At 43.0% G+C, this 21,799-nt stretch overlaps 1 long non-coding RNA gene across 2 annotated transcripts; it reads left to right on the forward strand.

Annotated features, from left to right (window-relative positions):
• Nucleotides 1-2,408: 2,408 nt before the first annotated feature.
• LOC144380348 (uncharacterized) lies at nt 2,409-11,439 on the forward strand. 2 transcript variants are annotated; one of them, XR_013444478.1, is made up of 3 exons: nt 2,409-3,644; nt 5,602-6,546; nt 11,115-11,439. It is a non-coding gene; the product is annotated as an uncharacterized LOC144380348 (long non-coding RNA). The 2 variants fall into 2 exon arrangements; XR_013444477.1 differs by having other exon boundaries at nt 2,409-6,546.
• The last annotated feature ends 10,360 nt before the right edge of the window (nt 11,440-21,799 follow it).

Consider the following 21,799-nt stretch of genomic DNA (forward strand, 5'->3'; position numbering starts at 1 on the left):
GCCTCATGGCAATTCTGGACGTGGCTCTGGATCGCTGGGACCACGCCCACAGAAATGTCCAGAATGCTTGCACATTGGTCCTCAGGGAGGCATAAAGAGGGGTGACATGAAGGACAAAAGGAGGGGGGCTGACCTGATGGAGGGTCTCTCTTACTTGTCAGGACTCATTCTCCACAATCTGTCTTACCCCTGCCTCTTGCCAAAGTGTAGTTTTAGGCTTTGTTTGGGCAGGTCTAGAATAGTCCTTTTCTCCTGGTCATGGTTCTCCTTCCTGATGTGTGACCTTTCTGGGGTCTTATCTAGCTGTCTAGGTTTGATGAAGAGTCCAGGTAGATCTTCTGCCATAGCTGTGCCTCAGGTCCTGTTCTGCTCTCAACCCCTCAGCAGGCACAGCTTCTCGGCCTGGTGTCCACTGCCCTCTTGCATGTGCAGCGCTGCGGTGGCCCAGGGACTCATGAGGAACCCCTATACACACTTTGGGGCTCCCTGGTTTTGCACAGCTCCCTCCTCATATGCCCTGCTATGCAGATTCCAGGCCCTTCTCAGGGAGAGGGTTGCAGCATGGTGGGGCCTAGGGTGGGTTCTCTTCTCTCAGTTGTGCAGTCTAGGCTGCCAATTCTCCAGTGGAGAAAACAGTCACTTCATCTCCTTGATCCTGTTTTATAGTGGTGTATGATGAGAGGTCTGTCATTCTGTCAGCAGTAGAAGCTAAAGTCCAGCTCTCCTTTTTTATAATAGATTAAATCTCTTTATTTTTTTATAGGTCTATTGAGAATTTCTATTTCCTCGTGAGTGAGTTTTGTTTGTTTCCAGGAAATTGTCCATTTCATCTAACTTGTCTAATTTTTGATGTGTAATTGTTCATAGCGCTCACTTGCCATCTTTTTTTTTTTCCTAATCTCTGTAAGGCCAATAGTAATGTCCCCACTTCCATTTCTGATTTTAGTAATCTGACTCTTCTCTCCTTTCTTAGTATAGAATCAGTACTGCTTATATTTTCTTATACTGTAAGGAGATAGCAGCTTGATAGGCTTCCATGTGTGCCTTTCCACATAATGTCACTTGTGCTAATATGAAGATTCTGCCACCTACCAAGTACGTGATTGCCAACAATATACTGAGAGCCTGGAGAAAAAAAAAAAAAAAAAAACCCTGGGTGATCCACAGAACCATTGGATTTCCTGTCAGATTAAAATGAGGCAGAAGTCCATTATCATCTAGACTTCAGAAGCCCCTTTATAAGCAGAGAACTCATATTCCATATTTTTTTTTCAAATGCAGGTATCCTCCTTACCACAGTGCACATTTACCTTGGTAAATAGACACAGGTTTTTGGGAAAGGCTTGGCTGGGTTTTTCTGACCTCCACCTTAATCAAGGCTCTGGGCCCATGGGCTGACTTAGACCTCGACACTTGGTGGGGGACTAATGTTTTCCACTACGGTTGCTAGCATCAGCTTTCTGCTTACCAGCTCTCATTTTTTTTTTTTTTCCTTACGAGAATCAAGTAATACCCCAGCCAGCTGTCCATACATCCAGACCCTAGAACACTACTACCTACTATCTATACTATCTATATTGCCACAGATTCCGGTCAGTCAGCTGAGACTGACTCCACCCTGGCCTTGCTGCCCGGTATGGTAATGATGCCCACCTTGCCCCTGGTAGTTTTGTGCCACCATTGGGCCCCTGCCTTTTGAGAATGCTGTCATCTCCATTGATTGCCAGTTCCATGCCATCATCGCTTGCTTCCAACAGTGGTTTGCAGAGGAGAGTCAGCACTGAGCTCTTCAAAGATGCCAGTGCCACTTCACCAGCACATTCCTTATTTGAGTCGTGATTTCTCTGCCCTCCAAAGAAACAGAGGCTGGAGGTAGGACGTCTGATCTCACATTATAAGTCGTATCTAAAAACCTACTCCCCTGGACCTTCTCGCCAGTTCCTCAATTTTCTCTGCCTAGGAAGTTCCAGTATTTCCATGTCATTTACTGTAGACTGTTTGTTGTCCACGCTTCTATAATATGCACATTATAGGGGCCCTCAAAGGGGCTGGGTTGGCCCCTTTAAGGACATCAAACCCCGAGTCACAGCTCTGTGCTCCCACGTTAATAAGTTCTCTCCATACTGACTTATATTCTGTTCCCTGTCCTGTGGGACCAACATTCTCAAAATCCACTGGCACATATATTATCTCACTTCATGCAAGTACATATGAGCCAGGTCCTACAGTTTCTTCTGAATGTAAGGCATTTCCCACCCAAACCAAACTGTATTTTTTTTTCTTGTGCTGTCACCTTACCTAGTCTTACCTACCCTTGTTATTAGTCCGATAGTAATGGAAGTTAGCAGAGATTAATGTTGAATAAGAGAAGCAACATCTGTTTGGGTGGCTGCCTTAGATGAGGTCTTTGCAGGGTCTCCAGGAACAAGGAAGCTTCTCCAGTAGCAAGAGTTAGGGGGCTGCTAATGCCCAGGTGAGGTTTCAGGGGATTCTGGGTATTCAGTGTTCTCATGCTCGCCACCTTAGTGTGTCTCGGGGTTCCACTTTTTCTTTGTCAGATCCATACGTAAATATGGAGAACCGTAAATTCTGTGCGTTCCATCTCCATGCGTCTCTGCCAACCAACAATTACGGTCAGGGCCTGATGTTCCACCATCTGCCTTATGACCCCAGGAGAGGAGGTCTCCTCGATCCAGTAAGTTAGGGTGGGTGACAGGTTGGGCTATCCCATCAGACACACACACACACCCATGATAGAGAACCAGTTCAGGGCCATCTCTGAGCCACCTTAACAACTGCTCATGCTGGGAGGTATCTCAGAGTCTACACAGCCAGCCCCCCAAATCCGGCTGCACACCCCAAATGTGATCCTGGTTCAAGTGGAGAAGAGATGCGTGTTCTAGGCATGTTGCCCTCTTCAGTGAATGCCTCAGGCACAAATGACACCCCAGGAGGGACCAGGTCCTCTCCCTTCACCCCAAACCAAGAGATACTCACAATCTCACAAGTATGGGAAAATCCAGGGTTCTGGTCTCACATATAGGCAATCAATCCATGATGCCGATAAATATTTCTCACTAAGAATGTGAAGGAGAGCATCACAGTCATCTTAGAAATTAGATTGTCACCTGGGTCCCAAGATTGTCATCTTCTTTCTATGGCACCTGAAATTTATCCTCAGATCAGAGTCTTAAACCACATCTTACTTGCTCTACTGACTCACAATGCTATGGATGGATGGATGGATGGGTGGATGGATGGATGGATGGATGAGTGGGTGGATGGGTGGGTGGATGGATGGATGGATGGATGAATGAGATAGTGAAGAAAATATTAGAATGTAGAGCCAGATCCGGCTATATGAGAAGGCTGAAGTTGAGTGATATATTTGATTCAGAGAGACACAATGTTTATGGAAGAACTAAAGTGTGTTGTTCCAGTGTACAAGGTCCACATAGAGCATGGAGATGGTGTGTTTCCAAGTACTTTTCAGGGCCATGAAGATGTCACTGTGGATTAGCCCAGGCAGAATGCCTCAGGAGTCATTGGTGTCTCTCAGGCAGAGCCCAAAGAAGGTTCTGGTGGGTCTGAAGCTTACACAATTTGGAAGGCCCTCTTCTAAAATGATGAAAGCAAGCATGAAAGTGAGTATTTATTTAGGGTGAGAAGAAAATTCATAATAAACTTTAAAAGATGATGACTAAATCACTGAAATTCCAAAATAGTATGCGCACACACGCACACACGTATGTATGTGTATGTACATATATTATATATACATATTTAGAGACACCAACTATGTAGTTGTACAATCTAAAGTATGAAACAGAAGTTCAAGGTGAAAGATACAATGGTTTTGTTGTGAATCAAAACAGCTAACTCTTAACAAATTTTACACACACACATCTCACGGCCACATGAACACATAACGTGGGCCTGTGAGTGACAGTTGACTCCCTCTAAGAATAAAAATGCACTCAGGTTCGTGTTAAACCTTTAGTGTTTATTTTCACAACAAGTTTTAAAAGTAAACTAGCTTTTCTGACATTTTTTTTTCCTCAAAAAAATCTTGTTTCAAGTTAGGATAGCAATTCATGGGCTTCAGAATTTATCTTTTAGTGAGATGTGTTTCATTGTATTCTGACAACAGCCATATTTAGCCAAATGGAAGATTTTCTGTTGCCCATTTCTGAGTTCCCAGGTCCTCGTCCATCTGTTGCTCAAGCAGCCTGGAATGACCTACCAGCCTGCAGTTATAACTGTTGGAACCTGTCAGGGCTAGTCAATGAATAAGTCAAAAGAGAAAGCTTGCTTGGTATGAGACAAATGACCGTGTTTTAGGGGACACAGGTCCAGGACAAAGCGCACGCTTCCCTGCAGTTTGTGTCACTTAGATGGGCTCCTAGCAGTGAGCTTGAATTCCTAGGTCTAAAATAGCTAAACTGTGTGTATGGTTACTCTCGTTGTCTTCCACGTGGGGATAAACCTCTATGTGTAAAGCATCCAGTCAGTTAGGAGGACAGCCAGGAGGCTGTCTGTTTTAGGAAACCACTTAGCCACCGAACAAGAGCTACTTCCCTAAGTGGAATCTTAGGGAAGCGAAGAGTTAACAGTCTTGCACAGGCTGACAAAATGTTTACTGCCCGTTGAGATTTCGTTCATCCACTTGTGGACTGCATGCAGATGACCCATTGACTTTGGATTCCAGACTGCTTTTCCAAGAACCATTTGAAGGTAGTGACAATATGTAGAAAACATCTCTGCTGTTGGCTTCACCCCTCGGGGCTATTTTTCCAAACAAATAAGCATGGCAGATCAAATTCAGGAATTATCTCAAGAAGGAATCCAATCATTTACACTGAGGCGTCGCAAAAAGGATGAGAAATCCACGTGAAGTTTCTGTGAGCATCTATCCTGGATTTCAAAAACGATTGTTGCTTAATGTCTGACACCAGGGGTCCTTGATGTAATAAAAAGAATGCGCATCCTATATTGAAATATGAAGTACTGTCAAAAGCAACATTATGAAAACACCTGGACAAGTACACATCCAAGGGAGTAGAGGGAAGTAGAACTGTTTGCAGTATTCTAACAAATTAGTTTGTGAAGCGTTTGGGAACCAGAAATGATGATGGCCGTGCTACCCATAAGTGCTAGAGATTGCTCCAAAATGAATCCAGCATGTTCCCGGGGTCTCAGATTTACAGAACATATTTACATGCCATAGAGAAAGGAAGGAATCACACATTTCATGCAGACAGGGCAGTGAGAGGTCGCCCTGCTGAAGCGCGGGCGCAGGAGGAGTTATTTAGCTTTGCCCCTTGTTGCTGATCTCTTTCTCACTTCCTTGAGGATATGTTTATCAAATAGCTCTTTTTCCCGGTAACGCACAGGTGGCCCCCGCAGGTACTTCCGTTCTGCCTCCTTGTAGCCTAATCCATCAAGTGCAGCGATTGAACAAATGATTGCTTCTGGCAGAAGAACTTCCAGAACGAAACTCACTTTGTCATCCCTTGTCAGAGTCAGCATTTTCTTGTCTATCTGTTTGTAGATTTCTTGTAAATGTCTCACCACCACATCCAACTGGTCTTCATCCTCCAGGTATGTTTCGACGCAGATCACGTACCTGCTTGAATTCAGAAATGATGCCAGCCACCTGGACTCTTTCCTGCCTTTGACAATGTCCAGAAGATGGTGATCAGCTCCCTTTCTTTTCACGATGAAGTCCACTAGCTTCTGGTTGGCTCGGTCCCGAGCAGCCCTCATGCGGTCAGGGAGAATTTTCTTGCAGGGCCTCTCCCCGCCCAGGGAGGCCTCCTCCTCAGAATCTTCCAGGTCGGCATAATTCACCTTTGGGAAATCAATCTCCACATCCCCGTCTTGGATGGCTTTCCTGATTGGGTAACTGATGTCGGCAGCATAATAGTCCAGGAAAGAGCCTCCAAAAGACCCGCGACTGAGCCCTTCTCTGTAGTGGGAAATCAGGGAGAAACACCAGTTCACGCTTTGCTCGTACGCTTTCCTGGCTCTCTTCATCAGTTTTTCTTTCTCTTTACAGTCCAGATGCTTTAATCTTCGAAGAGGGACTCGAATGCCACTCATTTCGCCGTGCATGTTTGCCTCAATCAAAAGCACCCTTGCAGTCTGCTCTGTTTGGCTGACACTCTTTACCACCGCTGGCCAAAATGGGTGATCCTGAAATTTGAACCAGACCATCATTCCTCCTTCAATGGCACAAGGCTCCCGTGGAAAAGCCATGCTTGTCGGTTGTCCCATTTCCTTGCCGACATCCTTTTGAATAGCAGTGGTGGGGCCGATAGCCTTTGAGTTGACGGAAGGCTGAAGTTCTTGCAGCCCTTTCTCAAACTCTGGTACCTGCAGCTTCCTTTTTCTATTTGCCAGACGGAGTGAATAACGCAGCTTCGGGTTAGGGGCACTGGAGGATGCTGCCACACCTTCCAAGCCTGGCTTCCAGGGACCCTCTCCGTGGTCCCCAACATTCCCGGAGAAGGCAGAGCATTCAGAGGAGGCAGCCAGGGTCTTTGGGTAGGTGTCACGTGCCTCTTCTTTCAGAGCCTTGGGTACAGTGAGGTTGAACCCTGGTGGCGGAGATGGAAGGGCGCCTCCATCTTTAGCACCTGTACCCTCCTCCTCGACTGGGCAACGCAAGGGCCTAACTCTTGAGGTGTCCCTCTTTCCCTTGCCCTCTTTCTCCCCTCGCATTTTCCTTGGAATCGGAGTGACGGTTCTGTGTGCCTGTGGTCGGCCACCGTCTGGGGCGTCCTCACCCTGTGAACATACCAGCAGCGATTTGAGTTTTTTGCTTTTCCTAAGACTCCTCAGTAAGTTCCCTTTGGGCTTCCGGTACTTTCTACGAGATCGCTTTTGTGGTCCCCTTTGGGACGGCTTAGTGGTCTCTGGGTCATCTGATGCTCTTGCTGGACCCAAATTTGCTCTCTCATTCAGAATCTCCAGTGCCACTGTAAGAGCGTTTCTGTAGGGCACTTCCTGTCCTGGTGGGACACTGGCCTCCGACTCGGCTATTAGCAAGGAGGTAATGTATTCAACTTGAGACTCATTTAGGATCTTTATGTCTGTGCTTTTCACTTCAATTTTTTCATCTATGGAGAGTATCTCAACTTTTAGAGAAAGTGCCCCTTTCCTCTTATTTTTTGGTGAGATCCTAGATCTGGACAAAACCTTTGCTGGCCAAAAACGGCCTTTCCAATTGCATAGGACATACTCAGCATCCATTATGATTTGAGTTTCCTCTCAAGAGGTAATTAACAGAGGTCGTGAGGTCTGGCCATCATACCCACAGGCACGGCAGGTCTTCCCTAAAGCAGTGTTGTTCACCACACCTCTTTGGCCTGGGACCACAAAGGGCTTACGGCTTGCGTGGCCTGTCCTTCTTCACCTGAATCTCCCAGGGTCGCTGGAACTTGTGTTTTGAATGGACTATACTGGAGAATACTGGAATGTGGAAAAGGAAAAGAAGAAAAGTATTAGAAAAAAATTCCTTTGGTGAAAGTAGAAGAACATTGGTCAATGAGAATTGATAAGAGATAAAGAAATATAAAGAGTGTGTATCAGACAGGGGGTAAATACATGGCAAGTATCGGGGGGGGGGGGGGGAATGCAGAAGATACCAGAGGAATTTTATTACTTTCCAAACCCAACTTCTTGCCCTGCTTGTTACTACTGCAATATTAAAGAGCATGTGTGTGGGGAGGTGGGTGTCATTTTCCAGATCTCATTTGTGTTATTGGACATCCTGTGCCTTTTGGGCTCTCTGGGGCTCATCCTGGGGGAATGCTTCAGCTTTCATTTTTCTGGGGGTGCGAATGCCACCCTGTGCACCCAAGGAAGCCAGAGGCGATCTCCAGCCTACAGACACTGAATGTCAGCACAGTGTTGTGTTCAAGAGCATGAGCTTAGAATCCAGAGGCTCACGAAGGTCATCGTGGTGGTTACTGGTACCATGCTTCATAAGGATTGCTGCAGGCATGGGCCATTGGCTGTGACCTGCCCTTTTTCATTTCTCTATGGTGGCTTAAAAGGCTGTTTCCCCTGCCCCCAGCACATATTTGTGTAAAGAAGTGGCTGTAGAGTGAGGAGCAAAATAAACCACACTGCAAGTGTCATCACGAAATGATTGCCAATGAAATGTTTAGTAAAACAGGAACGTCTTACAGAACACCACGTAGGTCGGGGGAGGCGAGGTTCTGTGAGCTGCATCTGTTGATTCACACACTCCAACTGCTTGTCCGGCAGACCCTTTACCTCTGCTCTGTGCTTCTGAAGTGCACTGTCCTTCCAGGGATCAAATGACAGCAAATGTAGATACTCAGGACCTCCTACGTACCTCTAATGTCAATCTAGAAAATCAGAAAAGCAGATGGGAAATTAAGCCAATGAGACGGGGATGGATTCATCATTTTCCCTTCCCCAACTCTGGAATGTAGCCCATTCTGAAACAGAAATGTTAGTTAAATCTCATTTATAATGTAGACATGTCTATTTGCTTCCTTCTTTTGCGTTTCAAAACTATTTCCACGTTAAGCTACTTAGTTTAGGCTAGTCCTCCTATTTCAGAACCGTGGGAACTACTGCTTTCATCATAGTCTTTTTTTGTCTGTCTTGGATGCATAGATTTAATAGTAGCAGCTTTGTGTGTGTGTGTCTGTGTGTGTGTGTGTGTGTAACAAAAATGGGGTCTATAATGTAAGTGTGTTTTGGTGTTTCTCAAGTAACATTAAATGGGTTTGTGGAGAACATAAAACGGGTAGAGAGAGATATATAGGAGGCAATACATTAAAGATGCTTACTGTCAATATGATGGTACGTGGGCTCGTCACACACTTCCGATGCATCCATATACACATGCCCGCACATATTACCTAGGACTACATTTCTTCACTCAAGAGCATATTTGATCACTGTTTCATGTGAATGCTGATTTTTCACATCGTTTTTGTGAATCTCTTTACAGTGTGGTTTCTCTGACATTTAAAAACTTTACTTAAATACATTTCAAACATTTAGATGTGTGTGATGCAGAAAGTGCAATTGTTCTCTCAATCCCTCTCCCCACCCCCGCAAGAAATACCCTGTGAATGGGTTCTACTTTTCTGTATACACTGTTCAAATATGTATTATAGTTCACTTATAGGTTTTAGCTCATCCATTATCAGTTTCAAATGGTATGTTTCACAATACAAAATATTATTTCCCTAATAAATGCATGTATGCACAACTTTGTTCACACATACTCATAGGCATAATATGAAATGTATGATGACTAACTATACCTACTTTGGGCATAGCCTGCACAAACTTTTTCTTGCCAGAGTGTATGATCATGCAGGTACTGTGTCCTCTGCTTTAGAGAACTCAGTGTGCTGGCTCTCAGAACACAGGTGTGATGTGAGGACACAGAACAAAAGGGAGAAGGAAAAACAGGTGATTCAGCCAACTGCAGTCTCCCTGCAGCAGGACCTGCCAGCCCCTCATACAGAACAGGAGTGCCTGAGTCACCTCAACTCCCACCAGATAGCTGCCCATCCCCAAGACACACATACACACACACTCACGGATATATACACACACCCAGAGTGATGACGTTAGAGACCCAAGATGCCTGATATTGGTGCATATAATCCATGCTTTCTGCTCTACACACGCATGCAAGTGTTTCTGCTTCCAGTGCAGATGTTATTTTCAGCTCCTTTCAGTTCCTTGTTTTGAAAATACACATGGAAAATCTAAAATGCTGTTTAAAACTAAAGTAGGAAAAATGTTAAGCATCAGTAATCTGACCACCTAGGAGGAATGTTAACTGCAAATATGTGGGTCCACAGACTCCAGCGTTTTTTATTCTGTTTGTACATATTTTCTATAAGATATTAAAAAGGTTTTAAAGCCATACCACCGATTTGAATATCCTCTCCTATTCACATTTGCGTACATCTGTTCAACTATGAAGCACTTTAATGGAGTAACTTCCAGCGGACAGCCAAAATATCAATGGCGGTTACTTTTTCCGATTACCAAAGCAATGCATCCTTGAGAGAGGCGATCAGAAGGGAAGGGTGTTAAATGAAAATATTAAATCCTAGATGGCCTTCTCACCATATGCTTTGGCCCATTGTCCAAACAGCTTCCATTAAGGGTTGGTACCTAATATTGCAGATGGTTTTCTTTTTATCTTTCGTACTAACAAGAGCACAGCTCTCTTCTTTCCCTCTAAAGATGCATACAGGTGGATGTATAGACAGGCAGATGACAGATAGATAGAGATAATGATATGTAAATGTTGATCCTCTTTTGCACACCAGGAGCAATGTCTTAAAAATAGAACCTTGAATGACACTAAAGTAACTTTTAAAGTAACCCCCAGGGCGCCTGGGTGGCTCAGTTGGTTAAAGTAACCCCCAATCCTCAGAGGGCTTGGATATGAAAATGTATCCAGTAACCTAGTCGGCGCTCAACAAGTATTTGCTGAATGAATGGGATAGGGAGATTCTCACCTTATTCTGAGGTGAAAACTCCATCTGACCCCAAGTTGTTCTGGTCTTGGTCACATAATAACAACTTTAATTTCGTAATAAAATCTCAAGGCTCAATTTCGTCATGAGGATGCCCAGTCTCAGGTAATAATTAAAATCCTAGCTTGGTGGGCGCCTGGGTGGCTCAGTCAGTTGGGCATCTGCCTTCAGCTCGGGTCATGATCCCAGGATCCTGGGATCGAGTCCCGCATTGGGCTCCCTGCTCAGCCGGCGAGTCTGCTTCTCCCTCTCCTTCTGCCCCTCCCACCCCCGCTTGTGCTCTCTCTCTCTCTCTCTCAAATAAATAAATATTAAAACGAAAAACCGGAAGGGGAATGGTATAAATAGCAACTCCGCAATCTATAACTTCACAGTCAATTCCAGACCATCAAGAAATGGAACCCTCAGATGGATCAGCTTCAACTTTTTAAGTCCTGGTATAACTTTTGTTCTATTCCATTTGCTCTTTGGTTAAGGAATGAAAGAGCTTTTACAATAAAATCCACCGGCCCATCTTGCGTGGAACGGCTTTTGGTAATGCTTCTAAAATAGACCTATTTTTTTCAGCCGCATACGTGTGTGAGGCAACATATTCTTCATATACTTCAAACAAACCAACAAAATTTAACAGACTGAATAAGGAAGCAGATGGAATACAGCTATCTTCTATGAAGCCAGACATTGACAAGACTTGCAAGAATGTAAAACAATGCCACTCCTCTTATAACATTTAAAAATTTTTTGAATATAGTTATTTTCTTTTTTTAATATCACTACCAATCTCCTTAGAACATAGTTATTTTCATAAAAATGTTATTATGTTCACATATAATGATTTTATTTTAAATGAATTAATAAAAATTTGAAAATTAAAAAAAAATGAATGAAAGAACTTGATGGCAATGAGTATTTATTTCTCCAATCAACGGCCATGAGTTTTGGAAGAATTATTTTGGAAGCTTTATTCCTTAACTCTTTTCCCCAGTGAGGGCTGTAATCACTTCCAAAGAAAGAAGAAGACAATACTCTGAAGGTATTGTCTCAAAATAAGGGCATTTTCCCTGATATGACTCCCGTACCGCCCCCCCCCCCACTCCCCAGAGGCAGGAGTTCTCTCATCTTTACCCCAACACCCCTTCATCCCTTCCCTACAATTACTGCTTATTTATTGGAGCTTTTTCTCTTTTTTTTTTTTTTTTTTTGAGAGGGAGAAGGGAGGGAGGGGCATAGGGAGAGGGAGAGAGAGAATCTTAAGCAGGCTCCATGCCTAGGGTGGAGCCCAATGCAGGGCTCAGTCTCATGACTCTGATGGTTGTCATGTCTGATGGATCAAGACCTGAGCTGAAATCAAGAGTGGGACGCTCAACCGGCTGAGCCACCCAGGCACCCCTTGGAGCTCCTTTTTTTTTTTTTAAGATTTTATTTATTTATTTGAGAGAGAGAGCGCACAAGCAGGTGGAGGAGCAGAGGAAGAAGCAGACTCCCCACTGATCAGGGAGCCCGACACAGGGCACGATCCGAGGACCCCGGGATCATGACCTGAGCCGAAGGCAGACACGCCTAACCGACTGAGCCACCCAGGCACCCCGTCCCCCTGGGAGCCTCTTTTAAGCTGTAGGTTTTGTGACTTTAAACTGTCCCCAAAACATGTCTTTCCACAAATGGACAAGTTGGCAGTCCCCCTTTTTTATTATAAAGGCACATTTTATGTAATTTCAGTTGTAAAAGAAAATACGTTCTTGCCTATTTTTGCACCTTTCCAGTGCCAGATGAATTCAGCACGGACTTTCACATGTAAAAGTTTTTAAGTTTTCATTGGGTTTGAGTTCCATTTGTAGAATAACTGAATGGGAATTGATAATCTTCCAACCTTTCCCTTGTGTTGTTCACTAGTTTCATAAATTCATAAAGGTCACTTGGAAATGTGGGCTATTTTTGTACAAACGTTTAAATGGCAAATATTACAAACTGAAAAATCATGAACTGTCCTCGGTTTTCTCAAAGAAGTGAAAAAATTAGGCTTGCTTCTCCCCTGCAAGTGATCAGCTACAACACTAAATACACATATACCTTCAAATTGCCAAGCTCTGCCTCCCAATTTTTCCTTAACAAAGAAGGAACCAGAGAAGCTACTCTTGCAGGCACACACCATCAAGAGCTATCTACTCAGAGAAGGAGAAGCATGAGTGCTTGAGCAAAGAGCTCTACAAAGGTCAAGGTTTCCCTCAGGGCCTTATTTTAAGACTAGAGTGACTTCTCTCCCATGCCTTTCACAAACTCAGGTGGTTTCTCCCATCAAGTAGGCCAACTTTCTTCCAAAGATGCTCTGTTACCCCTCCAGTCCCTATGACCTGCCACAAGGAGACCTCCACTACCGTCCGTAACACTACTGAAATCATGCACGGCATTAGGGTTGAAAAAGTCAAGGACAGCCTCCTCTTTCCAGCAGGCGAGACCTCCATAGTTACTAATATCCAGGCGAGTGGGCGAGGTGTGTATTTCAGAACGTACTGATTTCCCTGTGTCGTGCACAAGGAGAAAAAGGTGCCCTCGTTCACAAGATAAGTCACTGCATTGTAGGTTGTCACAACAACACTAGATGTATGCCAGGTGCTTGCTACCCATGGGGAAAGACTAACAAACCTATAATCTAAGCCAACAAGGGCTTGTTATGTCTCCAACACAAAGACTGATGCAGACCCTCATGTACTGACTCAGGAAAAAAAAATTCAGACAAAGAGATCTAACCAGAGACCAATTAAGTACAAATAATACGCTTTACGTGAAGCACACATCCACACGGAGAACAACCGTATATACTTCATCGTGGGATACAAAAGACATGTAAATGCAAGAGAAAAGTCTAGAATGGTAAACAGAAATGTCCCATGGCATTGTTCCATTGAAAAGAGAAGAAGAAAAAGGATGGAAGTGTGTGGTGAGTGAGGGTAGAGATCATCGTTTTCCGAACGTTTTAAAATATTACAGGGAGGACACATTTATGTGTTCATAGGCACCAAAACCTTACTTTACAGAGATTCTAAGGAGATATGAAATGAAATACTGGATGTAAGCGAACAAAAAAGAAGGCAAGCAAAAACCGTAGCCTACCATTGCGTAGAAAGCAACGAGAATAGATTAGAGATGTCTTTGAGGTATATTTTATATTGATCAAAGGAAACAGTCATCACTAAATTGTATATATTTAAACACATAAGAGATATCGTATTGCAGTCCAAGAAGAGAGAAGGGCTGCTGAATGTATGAAGGAACAATAGCCAACAATGTTCCAAAAATAAAGAAAAATATCAGGTGGTATATTGACGTGCCAAACTGCAAGCATAATACATTTCCTCCCTTCCCACTCCCCCCGCCCCCCGCACACACGAAAACACACATACAAACAGGTCTAGGCTCATCATAGTGAAACTTCTGGAAACCAGAGGGAAAAGAACTGCCTCAAAAGCAAAGAGGGAAAAACAAACATGACTAATAAGCAATATTCTCTTACTATTTTAATTAGAGAGAGCTTGACAGAATTATTTGGAGACCAAAAAAGAAAAAAAAAAAAGAAAAAGACAAAAAGGAACAATGAGACAAGAGTGCCACGATAGGAAGTGTAGGCACTTGTAGTTCTGGAGAAACCAAGGGACGATATGGTGGTTCTGGGAAGCCATGACCTCTGAGGAGGAGACCTCAGAGCTTGGGCTCAGACTTTGTCTTTTAGAGATGTTTCTTAGTTCGTGTGTGTGTCAGCTACTCGGCGTGAGCACAATATTATCCCTTAGGTTACACAAAGTAACATTAGGTCTTCCAATCCTACCCATTTGCCTCATTTGCGGACTTCAAATTTTCTCTCTCATATCGGACACATAGTAACTTCACTATAAGTAGGTGTAAATGAGTAAACTTACATCTTTAAGGGTTCGTGGGACAATCGTTAAGCAGAGGTACACGATGAGAAATATTTGGGGATCTCTGCTTTCAAGAACTCAGGTAACAATGTCCTCGTGTAATGGTGTCACTTTAGGACAGCAGAATGGGGCTGGGGTATGACAGGTTATTCAATCACCTTAACCCCCCACAAGAGGAGCTGCCATCCTCTCTTATAAAACAGGAGGGATTAGAGCTCTTAATGTCCAACTAAAGACCACACACCAGGAACACCCACAAACATGCGCGCGCGCACACACACACGACTCACATTGATAGCAGACACCGACTAGTCTCGATGTTTCTACAGTTACTCCATCTCTCCAGTCTGTAAATATCCTTGTTAAGTGTTTCTGCCTCCAGGAAAGAATGGCTTACCCCGGTTGTCATGGAAACCAGAATGTCATCAAAACATTCTCCCTGATGTTAGCTTTCTATGGAAACCAGGAAGTACTAATACATCCTCAGATGCAGAGCACTGATCTCACTCTCAGTCAATTACACCCTGACCAATCCAATGAATGAATGAGTGAGTGAGTGAATGAATGAAATATTAGAGACAATACCCAATGTTCTCAGAAAAGGCATGGAGGGCAGGGGAGTTTTCGCAAAACGGATTATGGAGGAAATAAAGTAGAAATAGATAACAGCTTCTGTTTTCCCTTCACACGTGTGCGCGTGTGTACACACACACACACACACAGACACACCACTTAGGATCCGGGTCCTGTTAAGGACCTCCTTTCAACTTGCCAGGACACATGAGGCCAGGTGTGTTTGTTTAGGTGGGATCCAAGGTCTCTCAGTCAATTTAAAATGACCCAAGAGGAGAAAAAGTGTGAGGATAAAGGACCTGGATGTCAGTGGAAGGCAAACTAGAAACTCAGGTTGCAGTAGGACCAAATGACCCTGAGTCTACACTTGGACAAATATGTATTGACAGGGTTTTCAGGACACCAATGGTTCCTGAGAAGAGAGACAACTCCCCAAAATGTCCTTGATCTAGGACAATAGGGAGATAGAGATGAACCTCTCACATTTGGGATCTGTGCTCAGCATGGACTGCTGCAACCACACTGACAATGAATACTGTGCTCAGAGATAGGGCTCCTATCATCAGGGCACACAGCACACACTTCCTCTCTCATAGTCATTTACATTAGGGGACAGAGCTGCCCTGTGATGCAGCTCTTCCTCCTGTTAATGAGCTCCAGGCAATTCTTCTGTGGCCAGTCCTGGGCAGTGATGTGCTGGAAACAGGCCTTTGGGAGGGGAGAGTGCAGTTCCAATTTCCAGGGTTTTCCTATTTCCATGATGTAAATACTCCCATTATGGCCGACTTCAAGCCACTGACATGATGTCACTGAATGCTGATTTGGCAAGTGATGCCCCAGATCAGCCCTCATGAGGTGACGGTTCCCGACACGCCCAGCACAGCCCTGGACCCCAGATTCTGGAGCAAGACAAAGCCCTCCCATTCTGTACGCAATCCAACAGAGAAGGGCAAGCTGGACTTTTATATAACTGTGCCAACCGAATGAAGGCTTTCACCGGGTTCTTAGTGTAGAGGAGAGGGAGAGAGATACCAAGACCCCCCACGTAGCCTATGTAGGTTTTGGGGACGGAAAATAGTGGGGTGCATCCATGGTCGATCTTTTCAAATCAGAGATGCTTTCTGAAAGACCGATGCAGGTTTGAGTCTCAGCTCTGCCTCTCCTCAGCTGTGTGTGACTTTCACATTGCACCCTAACATCTCTGTTCCTCAGTCTCCATTTTTTTGTCAAGTCAGCTAATAGTGTCTCTGCTCTCAAAGGGTTGATTAAACTTCATGAGGGAACCGTAGTAGACTTTGGCAGTGCCCAGTGGTCGTTCTGGGAGAGCTGGGGGTGGTCCCTGAGAACCCTCTGGAGGACCAATGAGGTCTTCTTCTCCCTACTCAGTATCAGTGAATCTGGATTGCTTGGTTGCCTTTCCATGGAAACAACAGATTGTAAGAGGTGAAGTGAAGAGGCAGGTAAGAAAACCCAGGTCTTTCCTATTCAGGTAGGTATTAAGTAGATTTGCAAAGATGGAAAACAATGCCATACTTTTAATACTTGGTTTTCAAAAATGTAGTATTTTTTTTTTTTCATAAAGCGTATTTACATGTAAGCAATAATGGGCTTAATATTATTCTTAAATGAATACATTACAATGGAACTGCTTAGGTTTTGTTTTGTTTTGTATTTTTTTCAAAATACTTCAACATTTTATTACAGTGGTCTAAGAAGCATTATCTTTAATTAAAATATTTTCTTACTGATGGGTCATAGGGTAGCTCTATTTTTAATTTTTTGAGGCACCTCCACCCTGTTTTCCAAAGTGACGGTACCAACTTGCATTCCCACCCCAAAGACAGAGATGTAGTGAAAAGAAGGGCCATATACACCCCAATGTTCATAGCAGCAATGTCCGCCATAGCCAAACTGTGGAAAGAGCCGAGATGCCCTTCAACGGAAGAATGGATAAAGAAGACGTGGTCCATATATACAAATGGAATATTACTCAGCCATCAGAAAGGAGGAATACCCAACTTTTCCATCCACATGGATGGGACTGGAGGAGATTCTGCTAAGTGAAATAAGTCAAGCAGAGAAAGACAATTATCATATGGTTTCACTTATTTGTGGAACATAAGGAATAGCATGGAGGACATTAGGAGAAGAAAGGGAAAAATGAAGGGGGGGGGCATCGGAGGGGGAGACGAACCATGAGAGACTATGGACTCTGAGAAACAAACTGAGGGTTTTAGAGGGGAGGGGGGTAGGGAGATGGGCTAGCCCGGTGGTGGGCATTAAGGAGGGCACGTACTGCACGGAGCGCTGGGTGTTATACGAAAACAATGAATCGTGGATCACTACATCAAAAACTAATGATGTGTTGTATGGTGACTAATATAACATAATAAAATAAAATTTAGAAAAAACAAGTTAAAGCAAAAAAAGAAAAAATTAAAGTATACCATCCAGTGCCATTAAGTAAATTTGCAATGTTGTGAAACCGTCACCTCTAGCTTCTTAACAAAACATTTTCATAAGTTCTAAAGGAAATCTTATACCCATCTTATACCCAGTCACTCCTCACTCCCACCTGCCCCCAACCCCTGGCAACCACAAATCTACTTTCTGTCCTTACGGCTTGGCTTATTCTGAATATTTCATATGAATGGAATCACACAATATGTAACCTTTTGTGTGTGGCTTTTTATACATAGAATAATGATTTTAAAGTCCATCTACATTGCAACATTCCCTTTTATGTCTGCATAATATTCTGTCGTATGGATATTCCACCTTAGGTTTATCCCATTCGTCTGTTGATAGAAATTTGGGTTGCCTCCACTTTGGGCTGTTTTGAATAGTGCTACTATGAACATACATGTTCATGTGTTTTTTGAATGCCTGTTTTAAATTGGGGGGTGGGGTGGGGATATCTCTGCTGCATCATAGGCTAATTATATGTTTAAGCTTTTGAGGAACCAGCAAACTGTTTTTGCTTCTTTTTATTTTTTTAAAGATTTTATTTTACTTATTTGAAAGAGAGAGAGAGCACGAGCACAAGCAGGGGGAGATGCAGACAGACAGAGAGAGAGAGAGCACGAGCACAAGCAGGGGGAGATGCAGAGAGAGAGAGAGGGAGGGAGAAGCAGGCTCCCCACCGAGCAGGGAGCCCACCACGGGGCTCGATCCCAGGACCCCGAGATCACGACCTGAGCCAAAGGCAGATGCTTAACCGACTGAGCCACCCAGGCGCCCCTCACCAAACTGTTTTTAGCAGTGGCTGTACCATTTTAAATTCCCACCAGCAGCGTATAAGGCTTCCAACTTCCCCACATTCTCAACAGCAATTTGTTATTTTCCCCCTAATGTTAGACATCCTAATGGGTGTTAGCAGCTATTGTTAGGTTTTGATTTGCAATTCCCAATGACGAGTAATGTTGAGCATATTATCATGTGACTGATGGCCATTTGTATATCTTCCTTGGAGAAATATGTATTCAGATCCCTCTCCCGTTTTTATTGTTTGCTTGGCCATTTGGTTGGAGTTGTAAGGGTTCTTTACATAATCTGGTTACTAGACTCTCCCTAGACATATGATTTGCCAATGTTTTCTCCCATCTTGTAGGATATTTTTTCTCTCTCTCTCAATAGTGTCTTTTAATGCAAAAAGACTTTCGTTTTGATGAAGGCCAACTTACCTATTTTTTTTTTCTTTTGTTGCTTTTGGTCTAATATTTAAGAAATCCAAGGTCACAAAGGTTTACTACTATGTTGTATTCTAAGACTTTTATAATTTTAGCTCTTATATTTAGGCTTTCTGTGTATGGTGTGAATATAGGGTCCAATTTCATTCATTTGTATGTGGATATACCATTGTCCCAGAGGCACCTGTTGAAGAGGCTATCCTTACCCCTCCCCCGCCCCCATTGGACGGGCATCGTCAGCCATCCCTCACCCAACACACTGGTGTGCTTACAAGAGCCAATGAAATGCTGAGCAGTATAAGGAAGGGAATTAGAAGTAAAACATAAATCATTGGCTTAGCATTAACCTGTTAACTTGAAGTAGTCAGTATGAAAGTGGGATTGCACTGAATAAAATATTGAAGCTTTGCTTCCAAATCTTAGATGAAAGAAGTAAAATGCGTGATTAAAAACAGGGAAAAAAAAAGAAACCCCAGAGCTGGTAGCAAATTAAGGCCGGTACAAAAAAGTGAAACGTTAAAAGAAACTAATATACGGGGAAGAGGGAGAGAGAGGAAGGGAGAAGGACGGAAGCAGATAGTATCCCCCAATTTCAAACTGTATAGTGTGTCTCGGTAGTGGAATGAAGTATGAATTTCACTTCCTCCGTAGATTTTATATTTTGTAAAAATTATTCTACCATGAATATTTATTGCTTTTATAATTAGAAGAAAGACTTAACAGTAGAACTTAACTAAGAGTGCTCTGTATTAAATTATTTTCGGAAAGTGGAATGTTCTTTATTAGCTAACCTCTGGGAGGATAATTTGAAAATTCATGAAATCTTCCTGGCACCACTGTAAGAAATCAAAACGTGGTGTAATGATCTAGAGATAGGATTCATCCAATACCTGTGTTTTTGTGTAGTCGGATGACAATTGAGATGCATCAGTTTGATTTCCCCTTAAACGTTTAATACAGACAAGTTCAAGTTTGGTGTTAGAAAAGCCAAAAGATGGGGCGCCTGGGTGGCTCAGTTGGTTAAGCGACTGCCTTCGGCTCAGGTCGTGATCCTGGAGTCCCAGGATCGAGTCCCGCATCGGGCTCCCTGCTCAGCGGGGGGTCTGCTTCTCCCTCTGACCCTCTTCCCTCTCGTGCTCTCTGTCTCTCATTCTCTCTCAAATAAATAAATAAAAAATCTTTAAAAAAAAAAAAAAGAAAAAAAAAAGAAAAGCCAAAAGATGGGTATTAAGGAGGGCACGTACTGCACGGAGCACTGGGTGTCATACGAAAACAATGAATCGTGGATCACCACACCAAAAACTAATGATGTACTGTATGGTGACTAACGTACCATGATAAAATAAAATTAAAAAAAAAAAAAAAGATGTTACAACTCAGTCTTGGTTATTCATGGAGCAGATACTCCACTCGTGTCCTTTGTTCCTATTTCCTTCCTGTTTTTCAGATTTTTAATAGTTTTCTAACAACCATGGACTGCATTTGCAAAACACAGTGGTGTTATGAAGCCACCAGATGGAGATGTTGAGCTGCCATTGTTGATGACAGTCAGGTCCTCCTTGACAAATACAGTGGTTCCAACTTTAGTGGGGTTGAGATCAACCGGGAGCATTTATTTAAAATGCAGATCCCAGGTTGGTACAGCCACTTTGGAAAACAGTGTGGAGGTTCCTCAAAAAATTGAAAATAGAGCTACCCTATGACCCAGCAATTGCACTCCCGGGTGTTTACCCCAAAGACACAGATGTAGTGAAAAGAAGGGCCATATGCACCCCAATGTTCACAGCAGCAATGTCCGCCATAGCCAAACTGTGGAAAGAGCCGAGATGCCCTTCAACAGATGAATGGGTAAAGAAGATGTGGTCCATATATACAAATGGAATATTACTCAGCCATCAGAAAGGGTGAATACCCAACTTTTACATCCACATGGATGGGACTGGAGGAGATTCTGCTAAATGAAATAAGTCAAGCAGAGAAAGACAATTATCATATGGTTTCACTTATTTGTGGAACATAAGGAATAGCATGGAGGACATTAGGAGAAGGAAGGGAAAAATGAAGGGGGGGGAATCGGCGGGGGGGGGGGGGCCAAACCACGAGAGACTATGGACTCTGAGAAACAAACTGAGAGTTTTAGAGGGGAGGGGGGTGGGGGGATGGGCTAGCCCGGTGATGGGCATTAAGGAGGGCACGTACTGCACGGAGCACTGGGTGTTATACGAAAACAATGGATCGTGGATCACCACATGAAAAACTAATGATGTACTGTATGGTGACTAGCCTAACATAATAAAATGAAATAAAAAAAAAAAAAAGAAAATGTAAAATCTTTTTTTAGATTATAAAATCACCTGCCTATTTTTGTACTTAAAAAGTTATTTACAGTTTAATGGACAGCTTTACTGATATTTGTCAGATGAGAACCTTTAATAAAAGACATGAGTTGAATTTCTTTAAAAAAAAAAGAAATTTCCAGAATGAAAGCGGGTAACAGGAGAGTATGCAGTTATGGAGGCCAAAGGAGAACAAAGAGAGTGGAAGGAAAAAAAGAAGAGAGGGGTCAACCAGACTGCACATAGGTTTTTTTTTTGCTTTTATTCAAACATCTATCGTCTTCTCTGACTTCTTTTGGAGAAATACTGCCTTAAAGAATAAGAATGCCCTTGTGACATTTGACGTACCCTAAATAATTCGTATACTTGAAATATATATTTCCCGTCCCAAACCCACCTTTGTTAATGAAATGTTATATTTAATCCTGATGATGAAAATAATTCATTTTTTTATGCTTTGAAATATATAGCGGGCACTAGTTTGCATTCACTGTTGCATATTCAGGAAATTGCGTACCAGTGACTAAAAGAGTGGCCATAATGATGGCAATATAATAATTATTTTAACATAATCACAATTATATAGAATTAATTATGAACATTAATATCATTATACTGTTATTAATATTTGAGTGCTCGCTTTATATCACTGAGCGCCCATAAGGGTTTTTATGCTTTATTTTGCTTAATTTCATCCAAAATATTATGAGACAAATACTATCGTTATGCCTTTAAGGTAG

The sequence above is a fragment of the Halichoerus grypus genome, chromosome X, assembly GCF_964656455.1.
Source record: "Halichoerus grypus chromosome X, mHalGry1.hap1.1, whole genome shotgun sequence".
In the NCBI taxonomy this organism is placed as follows: Eukaryota; Metazoa; Chordata; class Mammalia; order Carnivora; family Phocidae; genus Halichoerus; species Halichoerus grypus.